The sequence below is a fragment of the Typopeltis vanoorti genome, chromosome 10 (genome assembly GCF_054136105.1).
Source record: "Typopeltis vanoorti isolate ZY-2024b chromosome 10, IOZ_Tvanoo_1.0, whole genome shotgun sequence".
In the NCBI taxonomy this organism is placed as follows: domain Eukaryota; kingdom Metazoa; phylum Arthropoda; class Arachnida; order Uropygi; family Thelyphonidae; genus Typopeltis; species Typopeltis vanoorti.
Genome location: NC_143558.1, coordinates 51,272,368 through 51,295,143, shown reverse-complemented (window position 1 = coordinate 51,295,143; position 22,776 = coordinate 51,272,368). Strand labels below are relative to the sequence as shown.

At 35.5% G+C, this 22,776-nt stretch overlaps 1 protein-coding gene and 1 long non-coding RNA gene across 2 annotated transcripts in view; one reads left to right on the top strand and one right to left on the bottom strand.

The window, feature by feature from the left end:
- The window catches only part of LOC150102413 (calmin-like), a 291,766-nt gene that overhangs the window by 181,365 nt on the left and 87,625 nt on the right, over positions 1–22,776 (bottom strand). The window lies entirely within an intron of this gene.
- The window catches only part of LOC150102414 (uncharacterized), a 64,529-nt gene continuing 49,018 nt past the window's right edge, over positions 7,266–22,776 (top strand). Inside the window, exon 1 of the long non-coding RNA XR_016548949.1 lies at positions 7,266–7,903. This is a non-coding gene — a long non-coding RNA (uncharacterized LOC150102414). The remainder of the gene's footprint in view (positions 7,904–22,776) is intronic.

Below are 22,776 nucleotides of genomic sequence, written 5' to 3'. Positions count from 1 at the left end.
GTCAAGAACAACTTCCTGAGTTTTTACTAACTTTTCCATGGCATTTATCCAAAGCTGAATGACGTAAGCAAGGTCGTGTGGAGTAATAATAACGGAATCAATCAATAGTGGCGATTATTAACTGAGTTGCAATGATTTGTCTATTTTTTATTGTATTATTTGTATTTATTTTTTTAGAAATGTGGGGGCCCACGAGCAAATTTTAGGGTTATAAGCGTAACATCAAAGAACAAGGAAAAGATAGTGCAAATACGCACTATTTTCTTTTCAACACAATTAGGAGCAGATTATTCACAATCTTTATTGATCACTTTCTGATGAAAACAAGATATATTAAATATGATCTTTCGTGCGTGTGATAAATCAGCTTTATCATCTGAACGCAAAGGCAATGGAGCCACGGGTGGATAGAAATTGCAAATCAATTGTTCCACTAAACCACAATTACAAATTGGAATGAGTAAATTTTAAGTTTATTCTTTTGAAAAAATCGTTTCTTAATTTGTTACTGATCTTCTATGCACTACTTCATATTTTAGTGATGAAAGATAAGGAAGAAAAAGACTGATGCACATTCATTCCCACGAATATGACTTCAGTGATGCCATTACTGCAAAATTTAAGATCAGTAAATTCAAAACAATAACACAATTCAATGACGAAAATGGTAAAAAGAAAAGACAGTGTTACCTGATTTCATTAAGAGCGCGAACATTTGTTAAAATTATATTTAATAAAGAAAGTAACAGATCCGTGTTTTATTCTGGTGGTGAAGCTATATATAATTAGAGTTATACTGTCTGACTCAATTTAATATAATTTTAAGGAAGGAATAAAAGCAAGAGCTCCGTGGCTCTGTCAACAATGACGATGTCTTCTCGCAGGAAATAGCCGGGTTCGAATCTGAGGAACCTTTACAGAAGCCTTTCAACTGATAGCAAATTAGAAATGCCGACGAAACAGGTCACCGTAACAGAAATTAACCATCCTATTATAGAATATTAATCAGGTCCAATAGATTCGGTTTTAAAGCACACCCGCGGTACTAATGTCAGATGAAAGAAATGAAGGCGAGTTACATGGCCTAACGCAATAGGTCATCGGGTTTAAAACAACCAAGCGGAATATTACATGAATGCGTTGTCACCTTTTTTTATTGAATCTTGAGCACGAAGGTTTTAAACCTACAGTACATTAACAGTATGGGTAGGAGAAGGGTTAGATCCTGAAAGTCTGCTCTTAGAAAACAAACAAAAACATTTCAAACCCTCCAAGCCTCCAGTAAGCAGACTAGATGTCTCATCCTGCTTATTGGAGATGAAACAATGAAAATCGTTTACCATAAAAGCATTCACAAACATCCACGCGATTCGACTGTTCGCTAGATGATGGATACGATATCTACTAGGCCGACCAGGCTAGCATGAGTGGTATGTAAAGCCTGTTCAATGCTGGTAGTGACTTCAGCAGATATGGCAGCATGAAAAAGTATATTGGTTATAAAAGGTAAAAGGGTGAAAAAGGATCTGTGTAAAGCCAAAAGAAGCGTGGGAAGAAAGATATTTAGGATCTGAAGTCGTAGGTGTAGCAGAGAGAGAGAGGTTTGGACCCAGCTGGAAGGATTCTTCTGGATGATGAAAACCTGTTCAAGAAAGGGTTCATCTGTTCATTAAAACTTCAAGTGAGCTAGACAAGCAGACCACTTTCAATTATATACAGCTTCTTTACCAAAATTAGTAACAATCCTTGGGTTCGCTGACCTCCTGAACCTTAATGTAAATACATAAAGTTTAAAAAATTAAAACTTTTTGTACGTTGTTCCACAAGTGGCAAACGCACCATATGGTCTCCATTCCTCTAAGTGAATCTTGTAAGTGAACTATATTCACTATTAGCTTTTGTTGTCAAGGGAAAAATCGAGTTGTTTCAATGAGTGGGAAGGATTTTGATGAATATATGAATTAATGTTAAACTCACGATAGTTCATAATTCGATTGGTTTTCAATGGAACCTAATTTAAAACATCTGGAAAAAAAGTTATTATGCATATCAATGTGATAATTAATAATTGTATATCGATAATTAAAAATTATCACGTGGTTATTTTAATTAGCGTATCAGTATGCGCTAATTAACATCTAAATTTTTAAAAAGTCCATTTATTGTTTTAAAAACCTGCCATGCAAAAATGCTAGCCGATTTTGCATGTGCAAAACTTGGTTATTGTTGTTGTTGTTGCTGCTGCTGCTGCTGTTGTTTATTTATCTATTTATTTTTTGCTTTCTAATCTCATTTTTTATGAAAAAATACGGATTGCCATCGATAACGAACATATCATTAGCTTTTCATTTCATTTCAAAATGAATAAAAATTTGATTTACAATCGATTTCTCATTGCGATTATGTATGATATAAGAAATACATCGTTGTAATATTTACTTTTAAACCGAAATTAGCGGCATAACTACTGACGGGTGTGATTTTCATTTTATTTTTAAATAATCCAAACTGGTGAAACTACATTACACACACGTTCTATGCGTAAAACATTGGAACATGATTTGAAATTTGAACGTCTGCTAATGGTGCACCTCGTCACGTAATAATGCAAAGGGCAGTCCGAAATAATCCAAAACGTTCCGACAGTATCAAATATTTCCAAGTAAAAACACTGCTTTGCTGAAAGAGTGCTTTCACTAAATTTACCGAATAATAACTTGTAAATCCAAATTCAGATATGCAGCGGCTTGTCTGAATTATCCTACACCTGGTGTCATTCGTTGGAACGATGACAATGCTCAGAGATCAGCGTAAATGCTCACCACCATCTTGGAACCCATTCTATTCACTTATCAGCTGTTAGATGTCGTCTATGTCCAATAAAAGTAACGAAAAAAGTGCGTTTGCATCAGCGCACATATTTCTGTTACTTTTCGAACTATAGAACGCTGAAAGAGATTGGAATTACAGACGACATTTTAACAGATATTTTTGAAAACGGCTGGGAAACTTCGACTGTTCGCAATCAAGATCCGAACTTAGGTCTTTTCCAAATCAATGATCTATGGCAAAACGAACTCAGCCACAGAGGTGTCACCCGTTAAGCTGATTCGTGCAAACTATACTGATTGAATCAATAAATATTTCTCATATGAAGCAGAAGCAATTCTTAGTTCTTAAATATATCTACAGTCATTAAGAATTCACGATTAGCATATATACATTTGCAAATATATGCTAATCCTATAAATGTAATTCAAATTAGACTTATGAATGAACCGATTTTTTTTTTTAATCCAGCCAGTTAAAAAAGAAAGAATCCTTAAAAATGAGTGAAGACACACAATACGAAATCAATTAAAATTAAAGAAATTATCGATGAACATTAAATAATTAAAATGAATTGCGAAACCGGATTGTTGTTGTCATAATGCTAATACAACCCGCTAGAGCAGGAAAGGACGTCCGACAATTCCTATCCATTAATGAGTAAGCCTAAAGGAAATATAACCATCGATACTTGAGAACAAGGGTCGGCAAACTACGGCTCGATGGCCGGGTCCAGCCTATTATTATACAGCTCGCCAGCTAAGGATAGATGTAGTGACAGAATCATGAAATTGCTGTTTCGGTGTCCCCAATATTAATATCACGCAGCCATGCCCATGCATATGATGCCACTCATCCCAGCACACTGCTACCGATGCCACCAACACTCAGTGCAAACTTGACAGTGTTTCGAATGCCACAGATTTCTTAGTTGCACGCACCACTAGTATACATCGGTGAATATTTGTATTTATTTTTAACAATATTCATCGTGTTAAACATTTTTAAAGGTGAAATATGTAAAATCTCGTTACAAATGAGTCGTATCTGATGAGCATTTGCAATCGATTTTGATGATTGGGAATACCAAATTTGAACTCCAAATTACTAACGAACCTACATAAAAAAGAATTCCATATTTCTCACTAATTGACGAAAAGTTATGCAAAATCATATTTTATATTTTGTTAATAAAAAAGTGTGCATGTTTTGTTTTCTGTCTTATACATAAGTACATGATACCTTCAAGTTTTACTTCTTGGGCCGCAAATCCTACAATATTTCCTATCCGGCCCTTTTCAGAAAAAGTTTCCGACCTCTGCTTTAGAATATATCAAGGTGGATTTTTTATTTGCATATGATTTTAGATTGCATATTTTCAGACGTAAATTGTTAAATACGATTTTTCTACGCGTCATAAGAATACAACTCTAAGAAATGGGTAGTTGTTGGAATTACGCGTAAGCAGATCGATTATGAAGAATTTGTGGATTTTAAAACTCTTTCAGTTTAGAAGCGTGCTTCTTGCACACCTGTCTGTAGTAGGTGTGTGTATATGTGTTGCGCATATGAGCGCGTGCGCACCAGGTCAAACCAGAACAATACACGGTTGTAAAGACCGCGAATTGACACATATTTCACGCTAATGACGTAGCAAGAGTAGAGGAATAATAGTAGCTGACAACACTAGCAATACACGCGAACTGTCACCAAGACAACCGGGGAACTACGTCGAGGAGATTTCGAGAGCACGTGTGGAAACGTGAAAATGAGAACATACAGAGAATTAATAACTAAGGCAACTGTTAAACGCAGTTTGTGTTGCTTAGCTACTTTTTAGTGTATAACATCCGGCGGTATACGAGATATCCTAGTCGGTTATCTATAGGTTCTTATGTATTATTTGATGAAGAAAGCTGCTAATTAAGTTATCAAACAGGTCGCATTTCATAAAAGACACAATGACGTTTTCACGTCGAAACTTCGCTTAAATTATGAAAACATTATGCATAAATTCTAAGTGAAAGACATTTGAAAATTTGCGTTATGCAAATCTTCAAGCTGCAAGAAACGGTTTTCTGAACTTAAACAAATTCAGTAAGTCATTGACTCGATTTCGGAAATTCTGCCCCGAAACAACGGGAAAATAGCCTCTCGATAAAGAATTCTTTCGTCAAAGGAAAGTACTATCCGGCCCTTGTTCAGGAAGATAATTCTAAGGAAGAACTGTGAGTTGTCTGAACAAAACAGAATGATTTCTTTATTACCAATTTGCAGGCTCATTGGGCCACGTGGATAGCGTCCCCGTTCTCTATCTTCGAATCCCACTGTTACATGGATGACTGTGAAAGCCTTTAGCTAGTAACTGATTTTCGTCCCGGTGTGAGCCATCACCCCCCCCCACACACACACTTGTTAAAGGACTGATCAAGTGGCTTGAAAAAGGTTCCATGTTTGGTCTTTAGAGAATTGCTGATGTTAATTATTTTCAATTTACAGCCAAAGCAACTAAGTTTATCAGACTAGAGTATTATATCTGTTAAGTGCATGTTTTCTTCTGGCAGGTTTGAGGGATGAAAAAAATCCATTTTCCGGAAAGAAAAGAAAAAAAAACCTTCTACCTGCATATGAGACTGGTTAACTCACCTCCAACTGTTTTCCCAAAGTCCTTATAAAGATTCTTCGCGCCCTAGATAGGACTCGAACCCAGATCTTTCCAGCCAAAGGACACGGTCAACACCGACCGAATTACAGAGTTTCCATCTCTGGAGAAGGAGAACAAAATTATCTGACAAAGGAAACCAAATATACAATAGCTTCCGTTTTTTTTTTTAATAGGTGGAATTCATATAAAAAATTCTAGTAACCTTATTTAGGTAGTACGAGTAACATACAATAAATATTTCTACATGTTTTTGTTGTATCATGAGTCTGTCTACGCAGTCTGTCTATACAAAACTAACCCTAACCAGATTTATGAATTGCAAGCTAATCAAAACAAGTATTAATGTATTAATGGGTGCGCACATTCATACAGAATGAACATAATGCTACAAACGCTTCACATTTTCGCGAAAATTATCTCACGTATTTCATGTTTTGCAGTTTATTTATGACGCCTTCATTTCCCACACCCAAACCTGGTCTGAAATTTCATATTTATCGAAATGTAAACTATTAGCTGCTAATATGAAATTTCAGAACCCGGTTTGGATATGGGAACTCGAGCAGTTTCTTTTATTAAGAATGAAAACTTTCTTTAAAAAACCTCTCATGGCGCAAGTGTCTTAAAGAGCAAGAATAAAAAGCACGTTTACTGTTAAAAAATCAGACTAAAAAGACTTTAAAATGTTCGAAATACTCACAAGAAAATTAATAATGCAATTAAGACACATCCCTGTAAACTTTATACCGAAAAGCGCTGCAGATCACTTCCTTGTTCCTTTACTTCTTTGATACACATTTTCTTCCTTTCCGTTTTTGTAAACATGTAATTTACTTCGTTATGTTAAAAATCATTTCCTGCCCCATCTACTTCTACAGCATACTAGAATTATGTATAATTAACGTTATGGCTTAAAGTTGCCCTATAAAACTAGGATTTTCGTCTCACTTCAGTGTACTCGCACAAATATTTCAGTCAAATGCGTAAATACGAACATTCACTTCAGCAACAATTCCAGTTGAAGGAAGTTTATTGTTCCGCTGGTTCACCAGTTCTGCTGTGGAAAGTAAATATGTTAAAAGCCTATTTGTAAATCGTAAACACAGCATTAGTGAGAATACACAAAGAGCTATGCGGAAGTTTAATAAAAGTCCTATAACTTTAAAAGAACTGACGATTCTATAGAATTACTTAAGCGAATTCTACTATATATATATTACACTACATGGGAGGAGAGTGTTTTTTATTTTTAATGAATATAATAAACATTTTAATTCTGATCAGTTATACCAACCTTTGATCTCGATAATATGCCTATCATACTGTCTGGTGGAGTACACATCGACCCCTTCTTGAACAGGATGGTGTAGCTCTTCTTGCAAAAGCAGAAGAGTTCGTTGCCAGGGTGATCGCGGTCTTTTCATAGCGTCCATCGTGATTACGTGCGCACTCCATTCATTTCACGACAATCTTCGCCACTGCGAGTTACGGACATACAGGTATTATCGAAGTGACGGAATGTTTAGCAAACAGCACACTGACACACACGTCACAGTCTGTCATGTGGAAAATAATCCGACACTAGCAAGCACTTACCATGCCGAGTGGCTTACATGTGTGCTCCGTAAAGGAGTCTGTCTCTATCGTTCCCTTATTCCTATAACATTTCGTGTGTTCCTGGATAAGTCCACCTGGTCTGCTTTTCCCCCCTGCGCACCTGTATTAGCTACTACCACCTGCTCCTCTTAGGTCACGATGTGTGATCGGCGTGAGAATGGGGAGACTTTACTGGAAGAAATACCACGGATGAGGCCTAAGTAAACAACACGGTATATATACACAGGTAGACGGAAGGCTACGTTACTGAAAATTCACGCTGCTGATTGGTGAAAAATTCAAAGCGACACCAGTAAGCAAAATGGAGCCTTGCGAGATGTTGTATGACAGAAGATGCAGAGAAGGTCAACCTTCGGCAGATGATCTTCAGGTAAGATTACCACCAGGTGTTAAGTAGCCTTAGAGAAGTTGAGTGAAATATACGGCATAGTAACTGCGTCTGTTCGGTTAGCTTCCTACGCTGCCATTATCTCGAATTTAATTCTCCATACACAATAGAACTATCCTTGAAAGCTTCAATGTCACACAACAGGAAGGGAGTGATACAGCAGAAGCTGTTTAATCATTTAAATTTTGATCACAACCAAACCTAACCCTACTTGTTTAACCCAATATGTCTATAATATTATCAAACGTCATTTACTTTGATGCGGAAGTACTTACGGCGAGCTAGGAGCAGTTATTGATCGCTTGAAACTGTCCATTACACTGAAGCGGAAATCCTGACTCTACACCGCTCCAGAAACGAAAGTCCGTCCATGAAAATTTTCAAAGCAAATATGTTCTCAATATGTAAGTATCCTAATACTCTTTTTTTTTTTTTTTGCATTATCATATGTATATAATGTAAATTAAATAAACAGTTAAGTTACTGTAACCTCCCCTCACTTCCGAAAACGCCCACTTTGTTTAGTGAATTACGGATATGGTTATAACAGCTTCCGTACTGCTCGGAACTTTTCACCATGACAATCTTACATGATTTATAATTACAAAATGAAATTATTTATTAAATTATTAAGCGAAAAATTTTAATGCAAACTTTATCGTAGCTTTCCCGTCATCCTATGCTATAAAAGTAATGATATAATTAAAAATCGCATTTGTTTGTTTCTGTAACGTAATGCAAAAGTGTACCGCTAGGTAAAGATGATTCAAATATATAAATAAAGAAATTATTGCTCGCGAAGGTCACAACAAGATGGCGCCAACGTCCAGCACAAACAATTGCCGTGATAGCTATGAAAGTAATTTCATTCTAATCTTAAATTCATACAGCACGTGTCTTGCTAAGCTGACTCGTCGTACGTATGTTACTGAAGAATCTTCTAACAACCAATATTCTACATATCGCTTTCTGAGTCTTAAATACGAGAAGACATTATCGGCTAAGAATAATATCACCTATAATAATTAAGCCAAAGCATGTGCATACTTTAAACTCACACTGTGAAAGTAAGAGTTTTGACACCCAAATCCCTCAAACAAAATGGTGTAACGACTAAATAACTATTTAATAATTTCTGTCATAAATCATAGACATCTGGTATGTTTTCACTTTAAAGCAAATGATTTCTTTGTGGGCTTCATCCAAATCTTACTGCAATTTTTTAGACTGTAAATTTAATAGTTTTGAATTTTTACTTTTTATTTATAGAAAATTTGCTTGCACATGAAATCATCTGCCGAATGCATCCCAAATAAATTAAAAGCGAAATTCCCCTAATACATGAATGAAACTTTGATCCATTCAGCTGATTTAAAAATACTTGATTTGATATATCATAGAAGGATTGAATACTATATTGATTCATAAATTCTAAACGTCTGTGTTCAGAAAGAATACAAACGTTCATCAGCATCATCATACGTATCAAGGATTTAGGCCTAGCATAGCCTGTTCCGGCCTTAGAAGTCATCGTTGAATCGTTTAAGAGGACGTCCTTTTCTTTTCCCTAAGGCTTGTTTTGGTAATCTTTCTGTTTTCATTCTTTGAACGTGTTCCATCCATTTATGTTTATATTTTTTAATTTTTTCTATTACTGGTTCTTGGTTTAATTCTTTCATAATATCTTCATTTCTTTTGTGATCAAATAGAGCATACTTTGCAGTTTTTCTCATGAACTTCATTTCTGCTGTTGTTAATCTTTGTTTCTCTTTTTGTTTTATACAAACGTTGTATTACATAAAATACTACGAAAATTGTTCGTAATAATCGCTATGGAAAAAAGCCATAGTAATTATGACGAATGTAGTAATTATGTGGGTTATAATCTTGGAAATATTCCATATAAATTATTATCGATGACGAAAGGGGGCAAACTCGCAAAGCAGGCAAACCGGCCTTGAGAACGCAACACTACTGACATAGAATACACCGAGAATAGGGCTGACCACCTTATCCTGTGAACGGTTTGAGGTCCGATGATTAATAAACCCTCGACACCGCAAGGTAAAAGAGGGAAAAGGAGATGAGATGAGACGAAAGGGGACACATTATGCAAAGTACTTTTTACATGTCTTGTTATTTCAATACGAAGTGATTAAAGAAAACACGGTGGATAAATTGATGGCGTCTGATTGGCTGAGAAGGCAGTGGCTGTACAAACAGATACGGTATATGTCTGTGGGAAGAGATGCTTTTAAATGTCGTTACGCGATGGATCAACCGGTTTGAAACCACCATCCTACTTAGCAGAGAACCTGAAGTGGCTTAAACAATTACCACTGTAAAAGTAACAATTACCACTGTAAATTATTTGATCTGCTCACGGATACATACATATACTTTTCGTGGATGGGATCAACATAAAAATTATTAATAAAGATTTTATGAAAAACTATAAAGTTAGTCAAACGTTTTAAACAGCATCATTAGACCAGTTCACAGTATCAACAGATCGCTATTGATTTACGCGATTTCATTGAGAGAATCGAAACAAAGAAGTGCATTTTTCTTGAATATCATAAAAATGACTCGTTGCTTCTTTATTGTATTTTATTTTATTTATTTTTTATTTATCTTATTTTATTTTTGAAGCCCATTCTAATTTTACCCCTTCCTCTATCTATTCGGATAAGTTTCATAAATGCGATAGCATTCGACATACTCGTATATATATATATATATATATATATATATATATATATATAATGACAGTGTTGGGTATAATCTGTGATAATTTGGTTTAAGTCAGCACAAATGTGTAAAATAATATTATACTATAATGCAAATTAGCATTCTGGAAAATTGAATATCTTACGTAGGTAAGACATCGTAAAATGTAAAAAAAAAAAAAAAAAAAAAAAAAAAAAAAAAAAGAGAATAAAAAATATAAATCAAAATAATCAAATTAGAAATCTAAGTTCAAAAAAGGACGCCTGTTTATTAGTTAATGGTTCACGCTATTAACTAATATTGGCTACCTAAAAATATCAAAATTTCAAAAAATTCAAAAGGTCATTATTATCACACACACACACACACACACACACACACACACACAAACTGATCCCATCGTTAAGATTACAGTATTTATCTTACGTTGCCACAAGTATTTAAAAATAGATCCAATCCGACCTGCGCAAACTTAAAATGTAGTATAGGTTGATTTAGGCGGCATGATACCCCATAAGTTCACTGAATGTTTATAACAGACTGAAAATCCCACTTCACTTATCTGTTTTTCCCCACAATGAATATTTAATTGTTCTACTTTACGGGTCACTTAGACTTGCATTACGTGCAGGCGCAAACTTGACTTATTTGTCTGTTTGCTTACTTGGGAAATGAAGTAAAACCAGGTTTAAAAAATTGCTTGGTATTCTTAACATTTATTATACCCAAGGTAAAAAACTTTCTACATCTATTTCTCATCCTGAGATTTTTAATTAATAAGGTCAAAGCACCTTTTGGCAATTTGTTTAGGTAAAATACTTATAATCTCTGTATTACTTAACCTTGGTATTTCCTAGCCTGGCTCCCACTGATGAGACCTCAATAAAGGTCGAAACAGGTCTGGGTAGTGGCCCCTTGCCTTTAATGCATAGCATCATACATCTTCTCAAGGATATGGGCTTTTCATTAAGGGTAAATATTAAGAATAGTGATCAGAGCTTATTCCAACTTTACCATGAAGTGCCTAGACTAGTACTATTTAATTGTTTTGTAATTAATCATTCTTCATATCAAACATAGACATTTAAAAAAAAAAAAAAAGGAGTAACCTACTTTTTCACCACACAATACTGAACGATATCGATAAATTACCTTGCCAGAATGGTTACAGGGTATTATTTTTTTCATTGAGAGTTTATTTCAACTACAAGTCATCTCTTTTTTTAAAAATCTTTATTTGAAGTGTTCATAATCATTATGGCATATTTCTTATTTTTAATTTCCAGAATTTCATTTTATGGCTTTCGGCTTATTTAACAAAGTATGAAATATCAGGTCAATTCATTATATTCGTAAATCGCATTTTTATCTATTACTTACTGTTTGATTCTTACAGATCTTAAATAATTGAGGCAATGTGGATTTCTACTTGCAAAAATTTTTCTCTGTTACCCCTGTAGAACATGCTTTCCCACAACACGTATCTGAAAGCATTTGGGCAGGTTTCCGGAAAACGATGAAAGAGAAATGTTGCATTAACGACAGCGGATCAACTCGATTTCAGTTTTTACGTAGTTTATTTTGTGTATGTCAGAAAAATTCCATGCAGCTGTGCAAAAAATAATATTTTAACTGAATTAATGTTCATTAAGGAGCCATCGTAGCTCAGTCGGTAACGACACCTCTTGATGGAAAAGACCTAGATTCGAATCTTTGTATGACTTTCAACTGAGCATGCTGACCTCATACGGAAGTGAAAAGAATTTCCTTCAGGAAACTTTGTGTTTTTCAATCCACAGACAGACAGATGAACTAGACTGTGAATGCACACACACAATACTATTTCACATTCATAGACAAAACATACTTTGCAGAGAGGATTAACTGCTCTATTCCAGTATCGAAACGAAGCAAAGTTACTTGGCCTTGACAGGTCATTGAGCCTAACACGTTGAGAGGAGATAACCCTCATTAAACCTGTCGCAGTAGCTCAGTTGGTACAATCCATCACTTTACTCAAAAGACTGCGGTTTCGAATACTACACAAGCCATGGATGTATGTTCTTAAAGTCTTTTCTGGAACAAGCAAGTGTGGTTTCTTGAGTCTATAAGGCTTGTTATTATTATTAAAAAATGCAATCTATATTTAGTTTTGTAATTTTACATTTTTTATAAATATTTGTAAAATATTTATAAAATATTTTACAAATATGAAATATTTGTAAAATAAATATTTCATATTTGTTTTAGATGAAACAGATTTCATAGCAATTATAGATGAAACAGAGACAAATATAAATATTTATCTCCGTTTCATCTATTATTTCATATTAATTTTAAAAAGATAAAAATCAGATAAGAAAACCTGGGAAAAAACCCTCCTTTCTACTTTATTAGCAAGCCGTTGAATCCACCTGAATTAAATAACAGAGACAATTATCTTTAGTATTTATCAAGATAAATACTAAAGATAATTTTGCATCTGTGACAGAGAAAACAATTTTAAATGAAATAATCTATTGTGCTAAGTCGCAAAAGCTATTATTAAATCAAAAATGCAGCCGCCTGTCCCTTTCCCTTTCTCATTAATGTTCCCTTTAAAAAATAATTATTTTTTCTTTTAAATTATCGGTTACGGTAGACCAAACATTTATCCCATGAGAACACAGTAGTAAGTACTCTCAATTTCAAAGGAGAAAAATTAACCTTATCTTTTTAAGATGGCTATCAATGAATTTTGCTATTGAAACAGCCTACACACATATCAGATTTGCAAAAGACAAAGCAATCCCTTGTTTGTTTTAAATAACTCTCAGCAATTTTTATGTTGCTTGTTTCATTCATTTCCAAGCAGTCTGGATCAATTAAGATTTGTAAACCGGATATAATATTAATTAAATAAATTTACCAGCTTTCCTTCACTGAAATACGTGGGCGAATCGTTTTTAATTAAAATATGTCGTAGATGAATTTCCTAGCTTATTCAAGGTCATTCAAAGTGCAGACAGAATCGATGAAATCGCAACATTTCTCGAGATTCTATGGGCAATAATATCAAATTTGAAGACGGGGAGGGATATTGCAATAGCAGTGGTTTTACTTTTAAGTGATAAGCATGAATCTTAACTTAAACTTAAATTAAGATTAAACTGCCTCTTCTTCTTTCATTCAGCTGAAGAGACTGATGGACGTTCTGAATCTTTTATATTGAATGCTTAAATGATTATGATTTTTTTTTAATTAAATACTTAAATGAGGGTTTTTACTGTTTAGAATTTATTTATTTATTCATTCGTGTGGGGTTCCCCCTTTCCTCAACCGTCCCTTAGGACAGGTTGAGCCCTCCTAATGAGGGATTAAGTATGTATTTATGACTGTAGATCCATGTGTGTTCACAGGCCAGTTTGCCTGTTCTGAGGGACGAAAAACCCCAGTTTTCGAGGAAAAAAACCCTCTCCAACTGTGTGAGACCCGATAACTTCCCTTTAGTCGACGGGAATCGAATCCATGTCTTTCCAACGAAAGGGCTTCGTCTATACCGAATGAGCTTCGGAATTCTGTGGAGACCACTGAAATTGACGGGTTCAAAATAGTTCAAGGCAGCGACATTAATTTCATTGTGGACACTTATTCTCATCTAGTCCTAAGATTGTGTCAGACCGTCGAAGCTAATATGGTCACAGGCACTTACTGACTGTCGGCTCAGCACTCCAAGAAAAGCTGAGCGATGTCTTCTTCACCAACTTGGGAAGTTCAAGGTTACAAAGAATTAACATTTCATGTAACGAATTAGTAGCAATAAAAAGCGGGTGTCACTCAATAACCAGAATACAAAAAAATTGATGAACAGTGTGAAGAAACACTTCCGGTTCCGATAAGAGGCCTGTTTGAGAACATGATCATACGAGTTTGATAGAATTTAGAGGGAGTAGTCCACATCGAGCTGGTTCCAGAAGGACGCCATCAAAGTGGGTCTCTATTTTCAACGCACTTGCATGCTGTTCTGCGCAAGCGTGGCCTGGCACTAGTCAATCAATAGTTGAGACTTTTTGCCTCTCAAAAAAATAGCTGGTATCACAGATGGCTGGAATTATTGCCGAAGCAACTAAGATCAACAAGGCCAGTGCATGATGCCTGTTAATTGTGCATGTTCTTCTTACCACTGTGCCTGCAAAACAGGCACAGTGGCCAGAAGAACATATTCAGGGATTTTTTTTACAGAAATTCAGGATTTTTATCATGCAAAATAGTCAACCTGCCCAGACAATCCACGCAAAAGACGGATTAAGAACCATGGAGTCGTGATAGGTTGAATCTCTCAGAACTGAGTAAATGGCTTCATATGAACCTAATTAATGCTATGATGAAATAGTTAATCCTATCAATATGATCTGCCAATTGCGTGGATTATCTGGGCAGGTTGACTATTTTGCATGATAAAAATCCTGAATTTCTGTAAGAAAATCCCTGAATATTTGTGAGGCCCGCTAACTCACTTTCATTTGATAGTCACATCTCAGATGGGATTTGGACCAAGTCTTTTCAACCAAAGAGCATAGTGACAACTGAGTAAGCCAAGGAGACTCATAATAACTTTTTACAACTATTTTTCAATTGTAAAATTAAAATATAAAAATCCCATTTATGCCGCCTTATCAATATTAAGGACTTTTTTTCCCTCGAAAAATGTTAAGTTACAGGTGTTAACCTTTCAGTCGATAGTACTCCACGAATATCTGGCGATTTGCAGTTAAAGTTTCTTTCTTTCTTTCTTCTTCTTCTTTCTTTGTTTTTTCTCTCTCTCTCTCTGTTTTTTTTTTTTTTTTTTTGAGGGGAGAGGAGAAGATTTTAAATATTTTGCTGGCATGTTTGCAGAGTGGCTAACTTATAAATCATGTGTTAGAACTAATGTGATTATATGCTTGCTGATATCTTCAGGTGGCAGTGAATTTCAACGCCCACTGTCAAACTACCTACCAGCCTGTTGATCATCAGCAAATTTAGCAGAAGTAATGAAAAAAAGTTCCATGTTTGGTCTCAATAGTGAGGTTTCTGGCTTACTCACATGCCAGTATACTATAGTTTACAAACCTTCGCGGGAGGGATTCACTTAAAAAAAAAAAAAAATATATATATATATATATATATATATATATATATATTCTGGGAGATAAAATTATGATTTTTTTTTTCTTTCACTAGGGTTCGCACATTCGGGCATTTTATTAGTGCACTACAAAAAATACACAGCACCTATAAGGATCAGTTTGTCAGTTTGCATTTAACAAAACTGCTACTATATTACAGGTAGCAGTTTTGTTAAATTGGAAATGTTTAGTTTTTCTTCCTCTGCCCATTTATCCCGCTTCTAATGCAGGGTTCGCGTTACAATTGATGCGACTTTTGTTAGTACAACTCCCAACCGACCTGCCGCTTGGGGGGGGGGGGGGGTATATATTTTTGACTGTCGCAGCGTATGTTCATGGGGCCGGTTTGCCTGTTCTGAGGTACGAAAAACTCGAGTTTCCGGGAGAAAAAACTCTCTACCTCCGTATGAGACCGGCTAACTCACCTTTCGTCGAAAAAAACCAAATAAAGGTCACTGACGGAATCGAACCCAGGTCTTTCCGACCAAAGGGATTTCGTCTACACCGACTGAGCTAGGGAGGCTGTAAATCTGAAATGTTTAGTACTTTTTCTAAGTGTTTAACACTGACAGATTTTAATGAAATTTTGCATTTAGGATATTTATGACATCTTATCAAAATATTTCGATTTTAGTTTAAACTGTATAATTTAAAGTCAGTCAGCAGTATCGTATAATAAAGCAACTGCTGTTAAATCGTAAGGAATCACTAGTTGGATGGACTTGACAAAATTTGATATTTGAGATCACTAATGACATTTATGATAATTAGAAAAGGCGGTAATGTTGGGGAATATTGAGGGCATGAGAAGGAGAGGAAGACCGCAAAAGAATTGGATGGCAGCATAAAGAAACTTACCAACTTGAACTTGCATCTGTTGAAAGAAAACACGAAGCTGAGTGAAATGGAGAGCCTTTGTTCACAAGATAACAAGAGTCGAAAACGACTGGATGGCAAATAGCGACAACAAGAACGACATTTATGGATATATTTCAATTTTGGTTTCGACTGTACAATGTACGCAAGAAACAATCAAGGAACACAACTTTGCATATGAACCATGAACCAGCGGCATGTTGGTTGTAGAGCGGGTACGCTAACCAGGGAAGGTGGAGTTGTTTAAGGCAGAATGTGGAGGTTGAAAAAAAAAAAAACTGCGAACCGATTCTAGAGGATTAAGAGTGGTCTAAGAGATTGGGGACCAGAACATAGGGGAGGTGGGGGAGGAAAAAAACGAATCTAAAGGCTAATTTGCCGAACCTGGATTTAGGAACTATAACGTAACTTGAAGTAACAAAGGTACTTCGTAAGTGAACCCAAAGCGAGGACGACCTGCAGGTGCGCATTAGGACTATTACCCCTCACAATAAGAACTAACCAGCAGCTTTGAGTTCTATTTTTTATTTATGAAATGTTATCATTTCAACGTTCGAGAGGTAGAAGAACCTATAGCATATCAGTGCCGTGTATGTGAGATACAACAGGTGAGGTTAGGAAAGAAGTTAATCGATGCTTTTTTTTTTTTTTGAACCTGTCGTTGTTTGGGAATACCATGAGGAAGGTTGTTCCACTGGTCAGCGGTAGACGGAATAAAACAGAATAGGTGAAGCAACTTGTGCGTGCTTGAAGGTATTGCCCAACATTCCTCTTCTTGTTTTAACAGACCCAACAGAAAGTGGTGGAGTGATGGCGATCAGTTCAGTAGGAAGTGACCATGGAAGTAACTGTAGAAAAGACCCAGAACTGAAACAGTGCGCTTGTGAGATAGAGGCTGGAGTGAGTCTGTGAGGAGATCAGATTATGCACCATCCCAAACGTGTAAACAGTATTTTAAGATGGGAGGATTACGGATTTATACAGGGTTAGTGAGTGAAATCATCTTGATCGGAAAAGAATACCCAGTTTTTAGAGGCTGAAGAAGCTACTGATATGTTTATGCAAGGAGAAACTGGAGATTTGTAAATGTCAGTCCAAGAAGAAAGATCTGATCTTGTCTGGGTTTGTATATTTGTGTATTACAAGGGTAAGGATAGGGTGATCGCGTTTGAGAGAAAAGAGTCAAGACTGTGTTTTGGTGGCATTGAAGGTGACTAGATTGTCCTTCCCCGTTGAAGGTTGGTGTGGAGATCAGTGTTTCAGGCACTGATTGAAGTGATCTTGAAGTTGAGGATGTCTGAACACTGCATGGTTTGTCACATGAGTAGGATGAATGGAGAGTAGGTGATAGAGTCCAGAGTAAATGCGATAGAGCCCTGAGACACTAGTGCATTGGTGACGAAGCAGGAAAAGAGGGACCCATCCATCGTAACACACAGTGAATGTACGTGTGTGTGTAAGAGAGAGAGAGAGAGCATTTTTACTTTTAAGGTTACCATTTAAACGGGTGAAAAGATCCTCTAGCTATTAAGAAAAGACGACCCAACAATAAAATGGTGTACTTTCATTGTCATCAAATGCATAATTTCTTTTATATTTATTACTATTGGAAGTTTTAATATTGTGCATATCTGATTTCTTCGTTAACATAAGAAATTGTTTCATAAAAAAGGATGCGATGACTGCTTAAATAAACTGAAAGATCACTTTAAGTAAATAACATATAAACTGATAAGCTTGATAAAAGTAGTAGTAAAACCTGAGTGAAATAAAAAGGTCAAAAATAGTGAGACATTCCGCGGTGCTAAAACCGAATTCGAAAATTTGCTCTGTAATGTATTTCTTTTATCTCTAATGCATCTCTTTTATTGTTGCTTGAACTCAATGCGGATCATGATTCGTGGTTAATCATGAACCATGAGGTGCAATGGGAAAACATTCTCCCTACAAAAAGCTTTAATATTTTGTTTTCTTTACCAAGGGACAAATTACGACAATGTCACAGCAAGGATGCTTACTTAATACTGGTGTTAAACTAGTTCACTTATACGAGGGGCCTTTCAGAACGCCATCCTCACTGATAAAATCGATGAAAGACAGGTTTGCTTTGGTTCTTTGATGCCCTCTCTTGCACGTGCCACTGTCATGTAGACGACGTGGGCGGCATAAGGAAAGTGCAATAGCGGGATCCACTTTCGGAGAATTTCCACGTCTAAAGGTGACTGCTATATTTACCCATGACGCTGCAAACCATTCTCTGCCAATGATGATAACGCGTTTGGCATCGGTTGATAAGTTGCTTGTCACTTTGTGGCGTTCACGTGGGACGAAGGGGGTGGAGTGGGAATTAGTCTGCATGCTCTTCCTGGTCTTGTTATTCGCACGAGAACGTGCGAATAACAAGCAGCCGGGGCAGCTTAATTTTGGTCATTTGACTAAGGAAGTGCAAATAAACAGAACGATCAAGCACAAGATACAAGCAAAACGCAACAACAAATTCAGTAAACAATGACGTAAAGCAATCGATTTTGAAGTAGCGTGAGCACGTTGTGTCAATGACCTTGGAATTTAGACTTAATTCTGAACGTGACTAATGATGTACTTTTTCTGAACGATAGAATATCAGTGTTGCTCGTCTTTTTTTTTTTTTTGTTTTGTTTAATGTGAAAGAGTTGGACTAGCTCGAGTAAAGCAATTCCAATAAAGAACTCCTTTTTCCTAACTGGATAAAAAAAAGAAAGTTACAGCTGAGAGAACTCCCTTTCCTCGAACGAAAAAACATGCAGAACTTAGTATCATTAGTTACTAATTTTAACTGACAATAAATTTCGTCGTAAATCAGCAGTTAATTTATGAGGAAGAGCTACCAGTCCGGAACTTCACTGCAGCTCTTTTCGTCTACAGATACTCTCTCGCAAATTGCATGAATCCCTGCAGGAGACTAAGATCTGGATCCTTGTCAATATCAGCGACCTGCGTGCTCTTTTTTTTTTTTTTTTTGGATACAAATAAAACATTGACTAAAACTACGCATGAATGCGTTTTATATGACTTTGTAAAGCAAACTTTTAAATATAAAAACATCTGAAAATAGCTTCAAAATTAAAATTTCATTTCTTCCTATGAATTACGGTTTTCATCCGTAAAATTCAACATTCATTTGCTCAAACAACCAAATTGTATTGGTTTTAAAAAAAAAGGTCAGTAATGGAAAACAGTTGAATGGAAATTCCTATAGGATAATTCAGGCGATGAATGCAACGCTGATGTAATTTCATAAACTTCTTAGAAAAAGAAAGATATTTTTCATTTCAATTGCCAAGTTTTGACGTAATCAAAATCTTTGCAGTGCCTTGTACGTAAATAAAGTTGTTTTGCGAATGACTATACCGGTTTGTATAATATTCTAGGCCAGAATACTGAGCTCAACACTTCAGTTTATGATGGTTAGGATACTAAATGCTTATCGTAAGGAAATTTAAAGAATAAAATAAAATGTAATAATAAGTAAAGATCTCCTTAAGAAAAAGTTAGACAGTAGGAACAATATAAAATATACGAAGAAAACTAATAATAAACGTTATAGAAATACATAACCAACAAGGAAAAGAAATTGTTGTAAGATATGAAACTGGTGGAACGTGGAATATGAGACATGCTACCGGTTTTTATGACCTCGTTTTACTGAACTGTAGGAAAGATTTTAATAATAAAATTTCATTCTATGAAAAATACCCCTATTAAAAATAACACATTGTTACTGTGTGTGTGTGTGTTTCTTTCTTCTGGCCGATATGTCTACTGCGAGATGAAAGAGCCAAGTTTCGGAGAAAAACCTGCCACTTTCAAAATGAGACTGGCAAAGTGAAGGAAGAAGGGGGGGGGGGAGCCCTTAAAAAAGTTTCTTCGTATCCTAGATAGAATTCAAAACCAAATCTTTCCAACCAAACGGTTTCGTTGATACCGATACAAAGATCAATACCCATGGCTGAATTCGAACCGCAAACTGCTGGTTGGAGAGCAAACGCGTTAACTACTCACTCAACTAAGCAACCTTAGCTGAAATAATTCCCAAATCTCCTAAGAACAATTTTAATACAAGAAAATTCGAAATAACTGCGCATGACGATATTATTAAGAATTATGCGGCGTAAAAAAATTTATAAGTGAAATGATGTGCGATGTTTTTGTTCATTAGCAATATTTAGAGTATATATTACTGTAAATAAAGCCGTAAAAATAAATTGCAAACACTGTTTATAATTCATTTACTATCAATATTTAGTTATGTATTTAGTGTTTGTTACATTTTTTAAGAGTTATATTATCTTATTTACTCAGTATGGGGCTTTAAAAATATTTAACTAGGTCCTAAAATCATCACGAGCTGCTCTGTACTTGTTGCGTGCGCAGTGGTGATCACACACTAGTAATTTTTACCAGACCTTTAAAAATAAAAATAAAAAAACTGCCTGGCTTTAATAAACTTATCACATAACCTTATGAAGTTACTTTAATGTACTACTCGAGTGCGAAGTATTTAAAAAAATGCTCGTTGACTGAATTTCCTTCAAATCTACTTAAATTATGAGCCTCAAACTAGTAGCTATTCAGAGCTAAGATGTCACCATCCGATCGGTTCTATATATAAACCACTGAAACATAAATGATCGAACTTAATTTTTTATGCTCATGCTAAATGTCCTGCTAAGTTGAACAGATAAGAAGTCTCGACTGACTTTCTCATACGTGCTAATATTGCATTGTCCAAATTTATTATTTGTTTCTAAAAAGAAAAGGTTATGCTCTTATATTGTGGATGTCCTTAAGAGAGAACACACACGCAATTAACAGAAATAATATATTGATTTTACAGTCTTAGTTGCTTCAGCATTAATTTTAAGATGACACGTTATCCAGAATGTACCCAGAATGGTCCAACAACGGAAAACAACTTGCTGATGTGAAAAAAAAAAAAGGATACTTTCAAGAATCCTGAAGTTTAATATAAGACAATAACAATACTAATGACGGTGAAATGACAACTATAGTATACTAAAAGTACATCGGAAATCAAAATACGTCGACTGCTTAAGGATACAGCAATGACTGCGCGGAGTTCCACCTGTCAGCTAAAAACATAGACATGGCTACAGTAAGCACAAGAACACTGATGCCAGACACTTAAAACTGTATGAAATGATCTTCTGGTACAATGAACCTTGGTTCGTTATTTAACGCTCATAGCCAGGTTAAATGAATGGACCCATCGTGCATGTTCATCCACTAACCGACAAACTGTAGGACTGTTATGTGATTATGTGGGTAGTGTTTTCTTGCCACCGATTTAATATCCTAAAATCAGTGAAGTAATCTGAAAGCCAGAGCCTAGATGAACTTCGCTGAGTGGAATTTACCGACCAAGCGCATCCCTTGATGCTCACAGTTTCTATCTACTAATGATTGCGTCCAGCTGAATAACGTACCATACCATACCACAAAGACAGGTCATTTGGCAATGATAGTTCCGCCAGATTGTGCCTATCCTTGTCACGGACAGCTCATTCCACTCTACTCTCACAGACATTCCTTTCGGTGGAGATCCGAAAGGAATGTCTGGGCAGAGTGAGAACTGTTCGTGGCAAGGATCCAGTGAAGCACAATCTGATGAAAACTATGTAAAAATCTACATGGACTATTAATTCCTGTACAATGCCTTCATTATCTATCTCTTAGAGTTCATTAAACTTTCTTTCTTTAAGACAATTTATTAAGATAATGTGCCATTATTTAGCCTCTGATTGAAGAAATGTATGAACTCGGAAAATGGATATAAAGAGAAATGATTATGTGAGGCGTATAAGTTGATTAAAGGAGTTTACTAAGGAAATAGGAAATTATTCGTAGGATCAAAGAGGAAGAATATAAAAATTGTATAAAGGTGTGGCGAAATGAGAGTAAGGAATGCTTTTCATTGGAAGGAGGTGAGTGGAGAATGGATTATATTGTCATAAGATGTGATGAGTCGAGAGACTGAATGGATTTAAGCGGGTATGATGGGCATAGTAATAGTTGATGTGCCTCCTACGACGAGACTTGTAACTCTGTGTAGGTTTGTAATAATAATAATAATAATAATAATAACTAATCACCGGTGAGAAACATAAACATCTCCGCCTTCGGTCGCGAATTCTTAATTTGATTTTTTAACCAGAAGATAATATTTGCTATTTATATAAAGATATAAATAAATAAACACTTTAATAATTTCTGTATTATTTAATAAGAACGCTCTATTGTCTGGGCAGAAGACTATCGTAATGCGTACTAACTGACAGGCAGTATCAGCTGATGGTGCGAGCTTCAACGAGACCAATCATTTCAAAAATGATGCCATGTTCAGCTAAAATTTTCATTTAGTATCTTTTATGAATATGGAAACAAAAAAGGTTCGTGTAAAAATAATTTAATATCTGAAAAATTAAGTATAGTTAAGTTATAATTAGGATTATGCTAATTCTAAT